The sequence below is a fragment of the Protopterus annectens genome, chromosome 1.part1, assembly GCF_019279795.1.
Source record: "Protopterus annectens isolate FY-2018-M chromosome 1.part1, PAN1.0, whole genome shotgun sequence".
Classification (NCBI taxonomy): domain Eukaryota; kingdom Metazoa; phylum Chordata; order Ceratodontiformes; family Protopteridae; genus Protopterus; species Protopterus annectens.
Genome location: NC_056726.1, coordinates 1,669,659,377 through 1,669,681,437, shown reverse-complemented (window position 1 = coordinate 1,669,681,437; position 22,061 = coordinate 1,669,659,377).

Below are 22,061 nucleotides of genomic sequence, written 5' to 3'. Positions count from 1 at the left end.
CACACACACACACACACACACACACACACACACACACACATATACATGCACACACACATACACACACATATATATATATATATATATATATATATATATATATATATATATATATGCATGCATGTATGCAATGACAAGAATTACTTTCTATAGCATACCTGGGATTTCTGCAGTTGACACACTTAGGTTGTCTTCTACATCAGCACTAACATCAATAATTTTGTGTTAACCCTGTGCTGAACTGTCTGGAGCTCTGCTAGTGGACAGGAATTTTTCTGTTTCAGTCAGTTGTGGAATTGTAGGAGGACTATCCCCCATAGCCATACATTCACAGGCAATTGCAGCTGCCCAAAGACTTGCCACTATAATCATATCTCTGATCATATGAATTATTTCGGAATATGTACATCCATGGTTTCCCACTACATTAACATCATTTACCAATTGCCCCTAAATAAGTATACAGAAGGACTTGTCAAACTTCCCTCCCTGTAATAGGAATGACCCGTGGCAGTGTATGGCCTGAATGAACACACCATTTTCAGCATCAGTATATGTCGGTTTACAGGGTGCAGATGTCTTGGGCAACATAGCTCTGTAGTATACGAAACATAGTAGGAAAAAAGTCCATGATAAAAAAAAAATTGTTAAACCAAAAACAATATAAATGAATCTATCCATCATGCAAAAAAAAAAAAAAATAAGGGAAGGTTCCATATGAGTACACACAACTTAGAATAGATACCACTAAAGCAAAATAAATAAATTCACAGTACTTTCACTTTACAGAATAGTGCAGCAGTTAGATATCAGAGCTTTAACACAATTGCCTGTACTAATAATGGAAAAAAACATGACTTTGATAATAATTAATGCAACAGTCTACTGAATAAAGTGATCAGTGTTTAACACTAAAATTTCCATTAAACTGTCATTAATATATTGAAAAATAATACTGGGTCAAGAAATAACTGTGGTATGCATGCTTATGCAAACAGCTCCTGAGAATAACACAGACAGTAAAGCAATAACTATGTTATGAAATATAGCCCACAAGTAAGATTACAATAAAACATCCAATTTGTTCATAACAGCATCCTATCTTTGCAGCAAGTCAGTTGTGAAAGTAGCAACAAGTTTTCAAAGCAAATAGCAGTCAGTAAAAGTATGAAGCTTCCTTGATCCAAACAGTTCTTCCCTATTATGATACAGGTTCCTTACCTACACAATTAGTTTTACTTTTATATAGCGCAGATTCAGCCCACTTAGAACTTTGAGTATGCAGATGAAGTGTGAAATCATTATCTGCATTAAGTGCAGGGAATGTAAACATGTTGTAAGGACCTCCACGATTGCTTGCAGATGCCCTACCTCTGCAAGGACAAGTACTGAAAAGTGTTACCTGTTAAGAGCTTGCAAGTGCGAATGATTAGTCTGACTGCAGTATCAAGATTTTCACAGTCAGCCCTCTTTGATGTATACTTCCTGAGGGTTACTTAGGGGAGAAGGGCTTTGCAAGAATGTTTGTGCCTACAATTGACTGACTTAGGAGAACAACATTCCCAACATGTATATGAATTGTTTATGACAAGAGTCTCTGCCTTTGAATACAATTGTGTCTGCAATTTGAAGGAAGTAGATTTCTCATTGAAACATAAATCACCTACAAGAAAAGCACATAGTAGTCTTTCTAGTAAAGCAAGATATGAGAATAATGTTCAGAAAATAAAGAGGAGAAGAGAGGTGCAGTGTTCAAATGTTTCATTTTATATTGTATGAGGAAATATAATCTTCCCTGTTGCCAATATCACAGCCATCCACACATCGTACTGCAACTTGGACAGGGAAAAGTTCCTAAATTGGTTCTGTTGCACTTGTAATTTCAATTGATAATATGCTACATCTTTAGTATGTGTTAAAAACCTCAAATGTGTCATTCGAATGCTCTGATATCCTGGGTTTCTTATGCAGGGATGGTTGTGGTTGTGTTTGTGTAAACATATTGATGTTTAAGGAACATTTGGTCATGTTGAAACACAACAAAATTGAGGAAATAACAACATTGCACATTTTAACTACTTGTTTCATAATGTTTCCTTTGTTTCAGTAGCATCTTTATTTCTTTGCTTTTCATTGTTTGCACCCCGTTTGACATTGATAACTCTGGACTGGTAGCAGTGTCTAGAACTGCATGGTTCCCTTTATAAAGAAAAATAAGAGAACATTTTAATTTAGGCTGCCTTCTGTAGCACAAACAAGTCTGGTGCTGGCATGCAGATTTCAGCACCCTGAACAGTATTCAGTGAATAAAGTGCACTTGTGTGTTAACTTTCTCTTTAGTACATCGTTTAAGTGCAGTGAGTTGACAGAAGACAGCCAGGTGATGACAATTTTAAACAGGGGCATCTGAATACCTCTTTACACACATTTTGTTATATTATTGTGTTTATCTTTGAAAATTAGCTATCCTCATTATTGCTGTCAATGTGTGAACTGTTGTCTATCCCCTTTCCCATTATTTGGCAGTGCCTACAGTCCTGATAAAATGTGTCCTAGAAATGAAAGTTCTGATGTGTCAAGGAGTTGTGAGAAAGATGAATATGCCATTGTTATGCACTTCTTCCTCTGGTTATTGCTACACATACCATTTGATTAATATATATTATGATTTTCTATCTTTTCAATGCATTTTCCTTTGAACTCCAGTTGGCAATGCATAAACATGGTTTATTTCATAAGGGAAAAAAGGTGAAACAATTTGGGCCACCTTCTGCAGTGCACAAATGGCCATAGTGCCATTGTGTGGTTGTCAGCACTCTGTATGGTATAAGTGAATACATTCTCCCTAGCAGATCACTTCCCCTACGGCACAAGGTAAAATCCAGTGATTTTACAGAACTAGAACAGGTGACACAGGTTTCACTTAAGAGATACTTTGGCTGAGGGGGTTAGAATGCCATATGTCATGACATTCTGATTAGGAATGTGCCAGTAAATGCACGTAATTATCATAACTATGTTTACTGTATAAATGTTTCCTTACTGATTGCTATAGAAGCCCGATATAATGTTTGTAAATTGTGTTAAACATGACAATGATGATATTTAATGTAGAATTCACATGTACAACTACGATGTGCACTATATGTTTGTTATAATTCTTATAAGTTATAAGAAGTATGTGTTTATGATGGTTTACTATTAAAATGTAGATGGTGGGTTAGGAAAACACAGACATGATGAACGGCAGTTGGCCGATGTCCAGGTTGTTGAATGGTGGGATAGTGACAGTACATATCAGCGAATGCAACTGTACATTCACTAATATGTACTAGATGTTATGCGTAGAGATCACTGTACAGTGGGTATTGGGAAATGTATCCCTTTCTTCACTATAGTGCGATCTCAGAGTTGGAATAATTACTTTGCAGGGCGGTGGGGGGAGCACAGCCCCCCACAGGATGGTGCAGGGAGGCTTGCCTCCCTGCTAAACTGTGAATGCCAGTGTAGGAGTTTAACTTAAGTTTACACCTACACTGACATCACATTTGATATTTGATATAAATGCCAAATCTGTTGAATTTATTCAACAGATTTGGCATTTATGCCCAGTTAGTATTCAGGAATTCTTAGTTTTGTTTGATGTTATGGATGTTTTCTGTTGTGCATTTCGGGTTTTTGATAGTAAAACATTTATGACAATATGTCTTGTGAAGTAAGTATGTATGTAAGCTAACCCATCATATATTACTCAGTTCATGGAACTGCAAACATCTCTAATATAATTACAAACACAAATACTGCCTTTTACATATAAATGCAGTCCCATAACTAAATAAAGTCACAGACATACAAGCATTTCTGAAGTGTATCTCCTTTCTTTCCTAAATTAATATACCTCTAATTACCATGTTAAAAAGTGAGTCTGTCTGTGGCGCTGACAGCTGATAAGCAAAGTTTAACATGTTTTCCCTTTTTTTCTCATGGGTTCAATTTCCAGGTGGTATTATTCAATATTAGTAGTATGTAAGTCCCAACAGCCCAATATTTTACCAGCCCTACCATTTTTCTCCAAACAAGCATCCTTATAGCCAATACCATAAAGTATGTAATTGTTAAACTTTGGAATATGTCTGAATAGTTTGAGGATAACACATGGGCAGATTTCACTGCCGTCTTTAATACAACCTGTGCTTATTGATGCAGTCACTGTTTTTGATTGTACAAATTCAGCTGGCAAGGCTGCGTGTTTTTGTGCACAAGCTGTTATATGTGATATCTGAACTGGGAAGCTCCAAAAAGGATAGCCAAGACAATGAAAAAGGCAAAACAACTTTTTAATAACAAAAAACCCGACCGTAAAAACAAAAAACAATGTTATATAGATAAATGCTTTTGTCCCAACAAATTTGGAACTTCCTCAGATAAACACATAAGGTAAATGTGTTGTTTAAATATTTAAAAACCCGCCATTCTTTCCTGACATAATTCTTCCAATGATTGCTTAAAGCTGCGCTCCCGCAATACATCTCTTATGACAGAGTTACATAGAAACAAAGTTTTTATGACAAATTCAATTCTTTTTGAAAAAAAACAACAAACTCTCCATAAAAGCATGTTGATAGCTAACAAATACAGCCCACTTAAAAGTGCAGATCCACATATAAATAAATAAATAAACAAACTTACTCTATAAGAAGAACAGTTCCAGCTGCTAAAGATCCATTATAAACATAAAACTCCAATTATTAAAAAACAGTAGAACACTACAGATGTATATTATTACACAAGTCCATAAATTATGTCATCCCTCCAAAAATGTTATTTTTAATAAACAAGTGATAGAGCAGTGTTCATTAAGCATTGACCAACTAGGTGCATTAAAAAATAATTGCCAATATAGTTTCTGCTTTTCCACGTGTAAGTACCATGGGCCCTCTCTTTTGTTATGCTCTAAATTCTTGACCACCAGAAATTCAAACTCATGCCCTGGGTGATTCATTGTATACTTTGCCAGAGCATTTGTATTCTCATTCTTATGAATATCATAGGAATGCTCATAGATTCTTTCTTTCTTTTAATATTCACATCTTTTTGCCAATGTAAAAACAGTTACACTGTTGACAAAGGGCTACATATACTACTCCTTTAGTACAACAGTTAAAATTTCCTTTTATAAAATACAGTGTACCTCTTATAGGATACTGGTCATCAACTTTTATAAATTTGCAGTAGGGGCACAATCCACATGTTTGCATATTGTTCACCACTTTTGAGGAGGCCTTAATTTTGATCTTTCAAGTATATTTTTCATATTATTAACCCTATAAATGACTCCTGGTCTTGCACACATGCACTCCTGGATATCAGTATTCTCTTTTAAAATGGCCCAGTTTTTATACAGTACAAAGTTGATGACACCACTTTGTACATTAAATAAAAGCACAGTGGAAAGTTGCTTTGCCTTTTTCATGGTCTTGGCTATCCTTTTTGGAGTGTCTGTGTCCTGTGTTTCTTGTTTGAATATATGAATTGGGCACCAGTTCAGACCCATACATGTAGCTTGACTGCTGCAGACAACCTTATATGTTGATAGTAGGGGCAGTATTCTATTTAGAGCACAAAGGTGGGGTGTTGAGAACTCTAGGAGTTTTGTGGCAGTCCTGGTGAAATGCTACAGCTGTAAGCTACTGCAGTGGGGGGATATACCAGGCCTTAATATAATACAAATGCTTAGAATTGGTTGGCCAAGGGGGTATATGTTTAGCTGTTGAATGAAACTTTCATCAGATGGCTAAACATTGAACCCTATGCATTGAATGTTTATTCACTGAATGTTCATTTCAGCGAATGTGTAAGATAGAGAAAATAACTAGTTGGCCAACACTTCCCCTTCTCACACACCTCAGTACTTCAAAGCCCTTTCCCTACTGTAGTGCAATCTCGGAGTTGGTATATGTTGTTAGGGGGTGTGGAGGTGAAGCCCTCCATGTTGGGGGTGGGGGATGAAAACCCCCATCTGGGTGGATTTGAAATACTGCGATGTGTGAGACAAAGAAGTATTGGCCAACTTGTCACTTTCCCCATCTTACACATTCTCCGAAATGTACGTTCAGTGATTGAATTTTGATGGATAGAGTTCTGTGTTACACATTTGATGAAAGTTTCATTTGACAGCTAAACACAGACCCAGCCAAGGCTGGCTCCAGTGCAATTGGCACTCCATGCACTGGGAATCAATGTCATCACCAGTACAGTGACATGAAGAGGTGTAAGAAGGACCTGGTGAACTAATAGGAAGATAAATGCAAGACTGCAAACACCCCTCAGTTGTGTAAGATTACTGCACCATCACCTGTCTATGATATAGCATTAATTAGCTTGCCAACTCAGTTATCCATGATGCTTTCAAATCACTCTTTTTTTGTTTTCTCTGCTGTAAAGGTGCATATATATATATATATATATATATATATATATATATATATATATATATATACATTTTTTAATACATTGCTGCTGAAAATAAAATGACCATCAGGACAGGGAAGCAGAATGACATTGGTGCTCAGACAGTGATACCTCAACAGGTGGCTCCCACAGCAGCACCCTCACCAAAGGCAGCTAAGACATTCAGCAGATCTGGATTGCAACCTTTCAGCATTGCCTCCACGACTCCTGGCCTACCTGCTCCACCTGTGTCAGGTGGCTCAGCCCAGTCTCTTACTGTAATGGTAATCTCCAGGAGCAGTAGTAGTTGAGGTGGTGATTTTGTTATCCATCAGGAGCAGTCATGGTGGTGGATGGCATAATGGAGAAGGACCTCAGCACCTTAATTGGCAATTTGAAAAGCATCATATTACCAAAACAATGTCATGTCTGGCCAAGACCAAGGCAACTGACACAGGAGACAGTGAAACCAGTTCTGAGAGTGAGGACTACATTCTCTGTTCTCAAGTTGGACATGGATGCACCACTGAAGTCTGCTACTGATCCTCGATCATGGTGTCCCCCAAACCTTTGAGTCTATTACCATCCTTGCCTATCTTGTATGTCATGTATGTCTACACCTGCTACCTAGCTTACCTTACATATCTGACCATTGCATTCCTAAGCACCTTACACAACATTCAAGTCTCTCCAAAAAAAAAAAAAAAAACGGGCACCTGTCCCACAAACAATATTGCACAACATACATAGCTTTCCACCATGCCTACATATCATCTTGGCACACTTGATATAGTCCAGTTGGCTTACAACATTACTCTCTTATTATCACCCATTCCTGGTATGGTGATTCTCCAAAGTCATGAAACTGTGTACAATACTGCAATTATATTCTGAAGAAGTGAACAGCTATGGTGCTCTCCCACAATCCTCATGCAAAGTCCTGTATTATTTCCCCATGTCCAATCATCTGCTTGCCACTCCCAATTTCACCACTGTTCTGTCAGATGTTTAATCTGGTCAAAAGAATAGAATCACATACAACCACATGGCCACAATTGGCCAATCAAAAAAACTTTACTTTTTGTCCTCAGCATTTGTGCAGAGATAGGTGTTGTGCACCAGTGCTGAGCAACAGTATATGGCATCTACCTCCAATGGCAAAAGATGAAGATTTTAATTTCAGCTGAGGTAGTCTGGTTACTTTCATGATAATATGATTAAAATCTGCTGTACTATGGGAATACAAATTAAAGGCAAACTAAAGCCACCACAATGTAACAGTTGCTGTAAAGTTCTTAGGCCAGTGGATACAGCAAACTTGAAATTCCTATGCAGAGCATTTAGATAAACTCCCCTGTCTGTAGTCTGCTTTTGCATAGCACATGGGTTCAATTACAGCTGTAGATCAAATTATAATTTCAAGACATTTTATAAAGACAGTTAACTGCAAACATTTGTATTTATCTCCCTTCCCAATGTTTCAGTAACATGCCATTTGTAGTGTAGCAAGAAAGCATTTGCAAAAGCATTCCATCCCCAGTAGGGAGACTTAGTAAGCCACCCTTTTCCTGCTTATGTCTTAATGTTGGTTTTAATCTCCTAACCCTTCTTCCTCCCTGTCATAAGCACTTTATTTTTCAGGGCTTGAGAGCTTAATAATCAGGAAATAAGTAACACACCATTCAGATGTTCCTACATGTCCCAGAAAAAAACATTGTTGCTATTCCTCTCTCCATCTCTCTTTCTCTCTGTTCACCTGTTATGCTTCAGATAGTCATGACTGCCCTTCATATGAAGTGAGTGAAGTATGAGTTTCTTTGTGCAGTAATGGGATAATGCTGAGATCTACAGACAGCTTTTTGCATAATTTCAGGTGTTCTAATCCAGGCATTAGCTAAGTGTTGCTGCCTGTTTTTGATACATTAATTTATGTGTACTTGTTGGCTACATATTGTTATGTACCCCCAATATCCTGCTTTTGTCATATGCTCTTGGGCCCCTGTCACCCCCTCCCCCTGTCTATGTACCTTCTCCCCTCTGTGTCAATAGTCTTCCTCCTCTGTATTTGAGCAGTGTCTGGTGCTGAGCATCAACTGTAACTGAGGCTAAATGGAAGTACACAGCTTGTGGCAAAATCTTGTGAGTTTTTGCCTTCAGTCCCATTACTCTTGTGTCCTTTGTATTATTGTACTTAGCTATGTATTGACAGGCTAATATTCTGTAGAGCAAGTTGAAGACTCGAATGTAAAGCATACAACTGTCATGAAGGTAATGAAGAGTAACACAGACATTCTCCTTTTCTGCAGTCAGTTGTCATATTTGAAGTTTCTGAAATAGTAGTTCATATATGGTGTGTTTTGGTAATATTCAGGTGTGTAGATGTTTCTTGGAATACTGTCAAGGTTTGAATCTAAATGTTTACCAGAGCATTTTAAATGTCTGTTATGACTCCTTTGTGTTGGCTACATTTTTTTCTCAACACACTATTACCCTGCTGCTGCATTAATGTGCTTACTCTTTGTTGTGAAGACTGTCTTGTACAGCTATTGACTAAATAATTATGATGATAAAACAAACAATAACACACCAGAAATATGTGCATAAATGAAACGTAAACTATGACCGGCAACTGTTCACCTCTTGCCATTCCTTCTGTGTTATCAGATAAATCTACTTGACTAAAAAGAGACTTTATAAGCCATGTTTCCACCAGCAATAATTAGCTTAGTCCATCGTGTGTATTATAATACACCTGTAGCATATTGTAGAACTGCAAGTTTCATGACAAATGTGTAAATTATGACTCCTGAAACATGACCATAACACATATCAGTTCTTCCATCTGATTCAGACATGGCTGTATGTCTATACTGCTTGTTTGCACCAGTGTTGCCACAGAGCACCACAGACTACTGCTAATTCCCATTCTAAGCTCCACACCTTGAGATAGGATTACACATGTGCTAATACTTTGCCATCAGCAGTGCAATTGAGCTTGCCAGTGCTGTGCTTCAAGCAAGAGAGTAAAAAAAGTATTTACAGAAAATAATTCTTTGTTTAGGGTGTACTATATTTGTATGTCTATACTGAATTCTGATAACAAGGTATCTGAATTTCAGAGTGATGTGGACTCAATTAAATCAGTCTGCTAATGTATGTCTGCACTCCAGTGGTTACACTTGCAATTGTGTTATAATATTGGGTAACCTACTCACACATAATCCATCACTGTTCTGCATGCAGTGTCATATTTAGGAAGTGTATGTTTGCCTTGTCAATTCATATTGTGCATGCATGAAACAAGACAAGTAACAGTGACACTATAAATGCTTACTATTTCCATGCAATCATCCCGGAATGAACTGGCAGAAATGCTTGATTGATAATACAATGATTTACAATCGTGATTGTCATTGACATAACATACTATGAAACAGGTACATGTCTCTCACACTAACACAATGTGGATAAATAATAGCATAGACATTTTAGCAGAGAAATATGTCATTGCATGGGACAAGCACAATGCTGTTTCATTGGCCTGTCCACACACATACATTTGTCCAAAACATGTGACACGCAATAACAGCTGTCCCAAGCAATTAAGTTTTAGCAAGTACAAATGTGCATTTTCAGATCATTAAAGTCAGATTTCTCCTGTGGTGCTTGCAACTAATACTGTGTGCTATAGCTTGTGTAACTAGAGAAGTTGGAGGTTCATATTTTACAGTTGGGACTTGCGTGTGGTTTCAATGTCAGGATCATACTGATTCTGGAACAGATGTGATGTATCAACATCATCAGAGGAAGGTTTAAACATGGGAGAAGATGCCCCCATTCCACTTTTACCACAGCCATCATCTCTGCATTACACTGCTATGGCCATTGTGACAAAAGTGCACACTGTGGTCCTAATTATGTGTTTACTAGATTGTGTAAACAGACAGGTAGGGAGTTTGAATCCAACACTGAGTAAATAATGCCAGTGTATGTACTGTCATGTGCAATTATGTCTGACAACACCCCGTATGTAAAATTCCACTTAGGAGATGTATTTTGCCTGGTAGAGTATTACCCTATAAATTTGTATTCACCCCCGGGCAATAAACAGTTTTGGAAACACAATGCTTACATCATGCTATCAAAAATGAACCACATCACAGTGGGCATATGCTTTATCCTGTGGAGCTGGCTGTTGATTCTGTGCTCTCTAGACTGCATAAGTACAAAGGGAGGAGGTTCAAATTCACCAGTGATTGACTACAGTGCATGCGATTTTGTCTGTCTTGCTGTGTAGAGAAGGTTTCTAATGCATGTAGTATGTGTAGCTATGTAGTGTTATTATACAGTTTACCCCCCTTCAGACATTTTTAGAAGAAAATCAACATATGAGAGACTGGTGATGTTGCATATTCAAATGTGCACTGTCACAACTGTAAATTAACATTTTTTGTGAACCGTGATTCGAGTTGTGTTCTGTACTTTGTCATTTTAGGTAGTCTGTTCCAATCCAACCATTATTCCTTAGACTCACTTGTGTCACTATGAATGTGAATGTGTAGGTAGGTAATTATGTTGTCATCCAGCTATCTGCTGTGTTCATGTATGACTGCAGATTCCTATTACAATGATTTAAGCTCATTTTTCATGCAGAAATGCTTTACTGAACAGGTGCTGCCATTGGATGACATTTGACTTCCCCATGAGAACTAATAATGCTTTTTCATGTGACATGAGGACATGAGAGAATGTTCTATATGCTGTTGCCTTAGGACATATTGTGCATGATTTCTTTTCTCCCTTCACAGTGATGACTGTGCTAGGCATTATTAGTGTTTAGGTATACCTAACAGCAGGCAATGTTGTGTTTGAAAGACACATATATTAACAGTCTTTTAAAGAAATTACAGCCATGCATGTCTTTTGCAGCAATAACATGATGCCATGGCTTTTGAAGACCAAAATATCTCACAACTATAACACTATTGACATGGTGGCATGTTCATTCTTCCCAATATCATGTCACTTTTCTCATTACATAGTCAGGTATTCAAAACCCACATTGATTGACTGTCAGTATTGTGTCCAAATGCTGTTATGCATAAATGACATCCACATGTGTTATAATATGGACAATTATGGTGGAAGAAACCTACACCAGCACTTTTGTCTCATACAAATTTCATGATTCACATAAGAAGAGACTCACAGCTTTGTTAACACTTTAGCTGTGGCACACAGTAGTCAGTGGACATATAGCTTGCTGTTCAAATCCAGTAAAGGGCAGCATTCTAAGAATATACTTACATTACATACACAGCACTCCATGAAGTTGTTATTCTCAATTTTTACGTTGGAGAAAAAATATAAAGTCATTTTGTAATATCCTACCAGCGAAACAGTTGTTCTGTGAATGTCATGGTATAAGTGCTCCTGTGTCACATGCATTCAGTAATGGCTTATATAACATATCTGCATAGAAACATTGCATTTCAAATTTGGGACAATGTTGTACAAATCAGCAGGAACAGCTTCCTTGGCAGAAAATCATTGATATTGCAATGCCCACAGTTGTGTGAACATTAACATAGTTACCTCTTTGCTATCAGTCTGACAAAATCATATTGTACACATTATTCTGAAATGTCCTTTATTGCTTCACACCTTAATTTTATTTATTTGCAAGAAGGTCCATTGTTATGTCATGTGGCAGATGCAGTCAATACACATCTCTATAGTGTGTGTAATATGATAGGCGGGGGTTGAATCTGGCAACATCTGCCTGTGTCATAACTGTGTCAGACAGGAGTAGTTTAGGAGAAGAAAGTATTTCTTGCAGTCAGAGGGCAACATGTTGAGGCATCACCCTCCATGGTAGGTGAACCATACCCATTACAATAGGCAAATGCTCTAAGTGCTTCAAGTGTGTTTGAGATGACACACACAGTATGCCTACTTCTGTGGAGTCATAGGTTGACACACATCTTTCTAATACCTGTCCTGGATGTGTTCTAGACTGGCAGGATGCAAATGTTGAGTATGTCATTAATTGTTTACAGGCATTACTTAATTTCCAAATAAAAATGCACCGTATTGCATGTCTTTCTCTAAACATTTATGCATTATTGTATTTGTTTTCTTTACACTGTACAGCTTGATTGAACATGACAACTTAAATAACATGTCTTCCTGTATGGCATTATGTCAGATCATCATAAAGTGTGATTGTGTCTGTGTTTAAACACTTTCTTGTGTTTTTGTTTTGTTTACATGATGATATGGCAGTTTTCACTGTAATGTCTTGTGAGCATGCACAGTGTAATCATGTAGTAGATGCTCTCCATTAACAGAGACCTTGAACTATTGCAGTGTAATTATATCTTTGTTGTCATTTGTCACATGTTTACATTTCTGTTACATTACTGTTCATTATGTTCTTTAATATAAAACACATACTTGTCTATGACGTATGTCAAGGTAATATATCCCCCTATCTATCGGTATCCATTTACATTAAATAGTAAAACATGTCACTTTCTGCTCTGCATCACAGAGTTGCTGTACAGCTCATGTCTAGTTCATACAAGATAAAGTGAAGAATACAGCACTGCAGTTAGTTATCACATAAGCATTCTCTGTATATATATATATATATATATATATATATATATATATATATATATATGTCATATTCAATATTTGCACTGTATGCGAATAGCCCCTAATGTGTTCACTGTACTTGCTTACTGTCATGTCAACTTGGCATGTTATCAACATTAAAATCCTATTTACTCCTCTTTCTTAAAAATTGCATTGTTTCACTCTCACATCCATTGTTAATATGTTAATTTTCAATTTATGTACAAGGATAAACAATTGAAAATTAGATTGTGTGCTTATAATTTGCAGCACCATTTCATGACTGACCACATTACTGGTTGAAATGGTACTTGGAAATGTGAGCAGCATGCATGTTTAATAAATGCTGATGCCCATTGCCCTAATATACTGTAAGTGCTGTAATTGTTAAGGCTTCAAACAAAGCCTACATGGTTGTTAATGAATCCCAGGGAAAGACTGAGTGATGATTAATGTTAGTTATATTACTTTATATGATATTAATATAACTTAAAAGAGTACCATAGATTTTTGTGAAAGTCAGAGAATATTTTTTTTATTGTAAAATGTTAAGACATTTATCTTTTTTCATGCCCCCCAGGACAGAACTGCCCAAATCAATATGAATCTGCAGAAGATTGTGTTCCTGCATTGTTCTGTACATCTGTTTCCACAAGCCGAATCACTTGTAAATGCTATCCATTTGTATTTTAAACTCTGCTGTGTCATTGTAGTTAAATTCACAGTTGTGCCAGGACTATGCACTACTACTGTCAGATTTCTGCCTTAGTCATTCATTACATTTGTTTCCTTAAAGAGAATTACTGATAAGTTTTTGCTTAGTCTGGTGCCTTAAGCTGTAGTAGAAGTTCAATAGTGAGAAAATGGTCTCTGCTTCAGTATTTTCTTCACTACTTTTATATTCTGCTAATCGTTTACCTGCTTAAAGTTGCATCCTCTGTCTGCCCCATCCCCGACTAACTCATTAAGCTAAAGTTTCTGAAAGAGCTCCAATATTGCCTTTATTTGACTGGATGCCTCTATAGCTACAGCTTGTTCTTTAAAAAATTTCCCCAACCCTCCTTTCCTCTCTGAGTTGGAAGATACAGAAAAGGACTCGTAGTGCAGTCATATTTTTGACCAGAGGTCTCCATTAGCTAGTTTTCTGCTTTTTGTCTGCTGCCATAAATTTTGTGCATTTGAAAGGTTAGCAGTGCATTGTACAGTTGCAAACAACTAGAAAGCAAAATGTCCCTGTAGAACGGTCCATAAAACTGTACCCTGTATAGTAGCAATAGAGAGTAATACTTTGTGTGCCGACAAGCTTAGAGCAGATAGGTGGGCAAGGAATGGCAATACCTATAGATTTACTAGAATTCAGTGTTGTGTAAACATCAAAGTTAGTAGAATGTATTATTGTTTAGCATTATCTGCCTCAATAAAGCATCCTTAGTTTGCACCAAAAAAGTATCATTAATAGTCTTCTAACTCCAATACGTCACCCCCTTCTAGCTTACCAGTCAGAGGACTGGACAGCAGGGATATGCAATTTCCTAACTTCTCTACAGCCAGGTTGGTGGGTATGGGCATCTTGAGACAATGTAACAATTGTCTCATGTTTACTAACAACTACTTAATGCTTAAAGAAGTAGACAAAGTATGTGGGAGGTGTACTTACCCAATGACACTAGAGGCTAGACTCTAACATACAAGTGCACATCAGGTGATTGAAACCACAACACAACACCTACCTCACACAGCACACAACACACACATACCCTAATGTATCCTGAGGCACTTAAAAGCAATCCGCCTAAACAAAAACGATAATCTAGACCACCCATTATCAAAGCTATGCCTGATCAAGCCCATAGTTACTCAGAAAAAACACCTAACACCACACATACTGTCACACTTAGCGGCACCCCAAACACTAAGCTCCTAAAGCAAGCAAGTACACTTCCCAAGACTCTTGTCATAGCAGACTCCACTATGTATCTCAGACTGGAATGAGCCCAACATTGAACAGCATATTACCATCACAGAGGATGACTTCACAATATAACCAAAAAATGATTGAGTTCAACAACTGTCTGTCTGTCTTTCTGGTGTCATTCTAAGGGGATCCAATATTTGTCAGCTTGTGAGGACATGGTTAACAGGCCATGTTGCTTTGCAAAGAATGGTATGCACCTTTCCCCTCTAGGCTTTTGAATACTGGCTAAACTTTATCCATCCCCCATAGTGCCTTTTTTTAGGTAATGCTAAATTAACAAACCTACATAGCAAAATCAACTCAACTGAACATCAATGTAATACTGCCCAATGCTAGGAGCCTAAATAAAAAAACTACATTTCTTCCAAGCCCTCTGGACAGTTGAGAATATAGACATCTATCCAGTTACCAAGACTGGTATAAAGCGGTAGAGAGTACCCAGTCAGTGCAAGGTTTCAGTGCCTTCCACACTTTTAGACCAATAGCTGCACAGACAAAGGGCTAAAGTTGTAGGTGTCTCAATATACATCAATAATACGTATACCTCTAGGGTGGTCACACAAGATACATGCTGGAGTTCCTCCATGCAGAGATTATCATAGACAAAAGCCAGTATCACATCCTAGTCAGCTATAAGTCACCCTCCATGTCTGAAGAAGGTCACAATGCATACTTTGACCTACTAGAGACACTGACCATCCAACCTAATACTTTTCTCATGGAAGACTTTAATTATCCCTCTATTGACTGGGAATCCTACATTGTGTAAAATCTACAGGCACAAAGGTTTCTGGACTTTGTAAATACAAACACACTTGACCAAATAGTGAATATGCCCACTACAGCCTCCAACATACTGGATCTCATGTTCATAAATATGGGAGTAGGCTGGACCCCACCAGTGTGTCATCCACCCTGGTTAGGTCTGACCATAAAGTGGTCTCCTTTGAAATAAATATCAGTAACATAATCCCATTAAAGAAAACAACTGTTAGGAACTTATCCAAGGCAAATTAGCTTTAATGGTTTGTTAAAATTCACTGCCTTCCAAACTCTGAGAACAAAGCAGCCTATGCTGAACTGCTGTCAGAAACTCTGTACAACCATGTCAATAATTGCATAGAGGCTGTTGTACCTACCAGAAGTAAGCACAGCACTAGCCCCAGAAACAAGCTGCTGAAGTGGCATCACAAATTAAACAGGATATGCAACTAAAGGAAAAAAATATGGTAAAAATCAGGAAAGGTAATTCCCATAAAGATAAAAACTGTCATAAAATTAAATAGGCAACTAAGAGGACTATTTAGTCAAAGTCAAAAGTCAAAGACAAAGTAAATTTTATTGTCGATCAGATATACACAGAAGTACAAGCTGAACAGAATTACGTTGCTTTGGTCCCCATGCAAGACATAACAATGCACACATAGTTTTAATGACAGTAAGGCTATTGCACATACAGTAATAATTACAATATTAACAACACAATAAATTACCACAATTGGACAGGAAGACATTAGGCAATATTATGCTAGTAGGTATTGCAAGACTATGACTTCACATTGTTACTGCTTAGAATATTACATTACCAGTTGTAGTATGATATATCCTGATGTTCACATTGCACATGTATGGTGTGGTGAATCACTCCTGACTATTGCACATTTAGGAAGTAATAGCATAAGGAATCAGGCTAACTGTAGCAGTTATCAATGCAATTTCACAGAGTGATTACTATAGCTGATACTTCATAGCAAGTGGCATATTGATCTAATTATTCACTGTCATGCCTGGCATTCAAGTTCAGCAGTGTTATGGATAGAGAGAAGATGCTTCTGTTCAATCTAGATGTTTTGCATTGTAAGCTGCAATACCACCTGCCCAAGGAAAAGCTGAAGTACATGCCATGGACAGGGTGAGTGGGATCATTGATTATCTTCCTAGCCCTTCCCACACATCAATTCCCTTACAGATTATCTATGGATGGGAGTGAAGAACCAATGTCTTTTTCTACTGTCCTAGCTACCCTCAGGAGAGCCTTGCAGTCAGATCCTTTGCAGTTACCATACCAAACTATGATGTTACTTGAGATGATGCTCTCGATGGTCCCCCAGTAGAAGGCTTTGAGGATGGACTGAGACAGGTTTGCCTTCCTCAGTTTCCATAGAAAGTGCAGACATTGATGTGCCTTATTCACGGTGTGGCTAATATGAGTTGACCAGGATAGGTCATCTGAGATGTGAACCCCCAGGAACTTGGTGTTTTTGGCTCCTTCCACTGCCACCCCCTTAATTTCCAGTGCTTGATGTATCTCTTCAGTCCTCCTGAAGTCCATTATTAATTCTTTGGTCTTGCTTACATTTAAGGCCAGATTGTTGCTGTAATTAGGTTAAGCAAAGCCAACTTTGAGATTAAGATAATCTCCCAGGTGAAATATGACCATAAGACCAGCTACAGCTATGCCAGAAACCTAAAGTACAGCATGCAACAATGTTCTAAAGTGGTGGTTAATGGTGCCAAACTCACTGAGCCTGCAGAGATAATGACACCTGTTAGTAGACAAATCCATTTCTACCTTTACATCCCTTCCATCCCTAAACATAACACAAAAATACCTTCAAACATAACCCTTCCAACTATAACTAGGGAGCATGTTCAGGTTGCCCTCACTAAAGCCAAGAACACTGCCTCAACGAACCCCAATAGCATCCCAGGATATCTCCTAAACAGTCTAAAATATGACTTATCAGGACCCCTGTAGTCATTATTTAACTATAGTCTTAAACAGGCTTTGTGCTACATGAATTGAGGACTGAAATGGTCATCCTCCTTCATAAAGGATGACTTTCAACATATCCTGGAAATGAAAAACTCATTAGTCTGACTAGTCTTATTTTCAAACCATGGAATTAATTATCATGGAAATTATCAACACTGACATAGGAGACTTAAAGAAACTGGATCCATCCCAGTCTGACTTTGTCAAGGGAAGGTCATGCTTACTGAATCTAGAGTTGAATTCTTTGAAAAGATCACTAAGGCAATGGATGAGGGGGACATGGTGCTTACTGCCTAACTAGATTTGGCTAAAGTATTTGATATAATATCCTAATCATGCATTGTCAACACACTTACAAAACTAGGAATAAGCCACTTTATAACATACCAGATAGCTATCTGGCTCACTGATAGGGCATATGAGATTAGAATTGGTGAGGTCTTTCAACAGTGGTGTCCCCCAGACCCCTATTCTAGGCTTACTCCTCTTTGACTCAACTTCTCATATGTCAAAGCCAATATCAAAGACATCTGGCTAACCAAGTTCACAGTTTATTGCAAACTGGGAGCAGTCGTTGTATCCCTAATAAAAGATCACTTTTTGGAATGTTTAACACAGAAACACACTTGGTGCCAAAGCCATTTGTTAAAACTCAATAACAAGAAATGCATTATAGTATCTTTTTGGAAGTCTGCCTCCCTGGGTAACTATGTTATCAATAAAATACCTTTAGAACATGATCCAGTAGTCAGGGATATGGGAACTAAACTGTGTTGGCTGGACTTCCATAATCTGCTTCTCTTTTACCAGCTTACTATAACACAAAAGATCCTCCATCATCCTAGTAACACACCTATACTTTCTAGCCTGGTTACCCCCTACATAAATCTATCTACCTTATGCTCAGCAAATAAATTGCAAGGATCTATACATAAGTCCCACAATAAAGCTGGGGACTCTCTGTTTTCCAACTCTGTGGGGAAAACATGAAACCTTCTCACAAAAGTACTCTCATCTCTGTCCTCTACACCACTCTTCAAGAAGCAACTCAAAGAATACTTTAAAAATAACTGGCTATGTCCATGCACTAACCTAGATTAAGCTCTTCATCCTTCATACTTTGTCTAGCTTATCTCACTACTGCGTTTGTTATACACTCCTTCTTACTAACATCTGAACAAATGTATTTTGCTATCAGGTAACAAAGTTATGTACTAGATAGAGTATCATAGAAGGCACTATATTAATATGTCCTTTCCTAGCATACTCTCTATTGAATAATATGTGTTTGCCTATATTATTTCTCCATTTGTCTTGTAAACTTTTGTTTGATTTATTGATGCTTACCTATCATCTAAATAATTGCATGGCCTTGCCTTAAATACACATTGTATCTATATGTCTAGTAACTGTTAGAGGAGCTTTTCTCACCGAGCCTCTACTGAAGTACAGGTACTAACACAGTCAACAAAGGAATACAACATCCTTTAGCTGACATAACCACCTCCTTATTTTTCTGCTTTTACACTCAACTCTTTTCTCCAATTCTGATCTCATTCTTACCTCTATTTATTGTTTTTGTGCAAGCTTACCCTTCCAGGCTCAACCCTCTCTGTTTCCCCTCACTATGCTTTTGCTCACTCCACTCCCCTACCCTACCCTCATTCCCACCCACCTCCAATTTCATTACATTTATACCCTATACTCCTTGTTCCAGTCCTCTCTCTTCTAATAATTATCCAATCCTAGCTTTCCCCACCCCCATCTTACCACTCCACTCTCTCATCTTTACCTCCCCCACTCTAACTCCATTTCCCACCTGTTGCACCTTAATTGCTTACACTAGTTTCTTAACTACTAAACTCTACTTCCTGTTACTCTTTCTGAAGTAATTGATACTAAAGAAATACTACTAACACTATTACTACCTCTAAAAGAAACTTCACCTATTTACATTTCGTCTTTTATCACTACATATTTCTACCACACCTCTACTCATGTGTCTCACTCACTTTATGCCCCCCATCTACCTCATGGTTATCCTACTACTCTATTTCTCATGCTTTACCTCCTAGCATACAACACTTAATCACCTTCATACATCTTTCACACTTAATTCTCTATTATGCGACAAGGACCCCCAGTCCTTCCTAATATCCCCCATTCTCTTCAATTCCTCACATACTCAACTCCACAAATGCAAAATATTCACTCACTCAACTACATCCTCTAAACCTAAATACAAACCATATAGTTTCTACCATTACTCTTTAAAATCACCCCAAGTCTCAAATCCCCTACCATATTTCTTTGTAAATAAGACCTAAACAGAGAATAAGGCCTAGCATGGTTTTCCAGGGTGGTCATGATATAAGCCCTAGCCCAAAAATAATCCACAGTTAAGACTGTCAACAACACATGACAGACATATTGAATTATAAAATAATAATATTATTGACACCTGTTGACTGAGGCTATCGTACTCTGCTCACCATTTTCAGACCATTCGGGCACCCAACTTCTTCTCTTTGTAGGCAGTCATAAGATTCTTTCCCCAGGAGTGCTCCATGACTCTTACTTTAACCCTAATCCTCACTCATACTTGATGTCTGAAATCCTTGGCCCATAAACACTGGTGAGTGTACTTCGATTGGTCAACGTACAGATGACGCAAGTAAAACATGCGCACTTGATAACAAACAGGTGTGGTTGCGTCTTCTTAAATGTTGCTTTTTTGTTGCCACTCCTATATTGTAAGTCTTCAATTAACCACCCCAGACAAGATGAGTGCAAAAAGAAAGAGCTATTCCATCATGTACAAGAAAGGAATTGTGGAGGACTCCTGGGGATAGAATCTGATGGCTTTTTGCAAAGAGAAGAAGTTGTATCTCTGAATGGTCCGTAAATGGTGAGCAGATTACAATAACCTCTGTCAATAGGTGGACAAGGGAAATGCTATGAAGTGCAAGTGTGGATCAGGTCGGCAACCATTTCCTGAGCTGTAAGACATCACTTGTGAATTGATTGCTAACAGGAGAGCAGAGGCTTTGGTTGTGCGCAGGGCTGATATTCAAACATTTGCCCTTGCAATGACACCACAGTTAGAAATATCCCCAGAAGAATTCAAAGCATCACAACATTGGCAGGATGTTTTCCTTCAGCGATATGAACTGTCTCTAAGAAGTTCGACAACATTGTTCAAACTGGAAGATACTGAAGTTATTAAACATGCACTTGCTTTCAAGTTCTTTGTTGACGGCATCGACTGTTCTAAATAACAACTCTCCAACATGATTCCTGTGTATGAAATTACAGTGTTTATGGGCCAAGGATCTCAAACAACAATTGATCAGAGCAATGCCTCATCAATCTACATTCTGTCCACTGATTAAGGAAGTGCACGTGTTACCTGTATGTTGGCAATTTGTCTAGATGGAAAGAAAACCACACCTCTAATCATAAGTAAGGGCAAGAAAGATAAGACTGAACGTGTTTCAGGAATTTACATTCTTGAAACCAAAAAAGCCTGGTGAACGCAAGCTGTTATAAGGAAGTGGGTCGATGTAATGCTGCCACTTGTTTTGCGAGGTGGCGAAAGAAGTCTGCTAGTCTGGGATTCAGCCAGCATTGACTGTGCTAAAGACAAAAAAAAACTTCCTTGCACAGAGAAAAATAGATCAATAATGATTCCTGCAGGAATGACTGCCTATCTCCAGACTCTTTATTTTGCAATAAACAACCCATTCAAGGACCATTTACGTATGGAACTCAATGACTATATTGAAAATAGAATGGAGAGAAATCAGCATGGAAACTTTGTGAAGTCTAGCCTGCAAGAGGTTGTGACTTGGGTGAAGAATTCTTGGGATAAAATCACTGACAGCTGTGTTACCAATGCACTACGTGCAAGCAACATGGACAAGCAGTGCTCATTTAAGGTTATCTCTATTACTAGGCATGACAGATTGGGGCCAATGGTTCTACAGGAAATGGAGTCACAAGAAATTCAGACCAGAATTCAGGGGTTGGAGACTTATGACATGTTCCAGAAGAAGATGGCATGACTGTGTTTGAATAACTTTTCTGTTATTGGGGCAACAGTATGGATTGCTTCTGCTTTCAGCTGCCAGCAAGCTCTTGCCAGTTTTTTTGACTTTATTGTATTAAGGTAATGTTTCATTATCACGGGGTAATTACAAAGTAAGGCAACTAGTTTCCAGA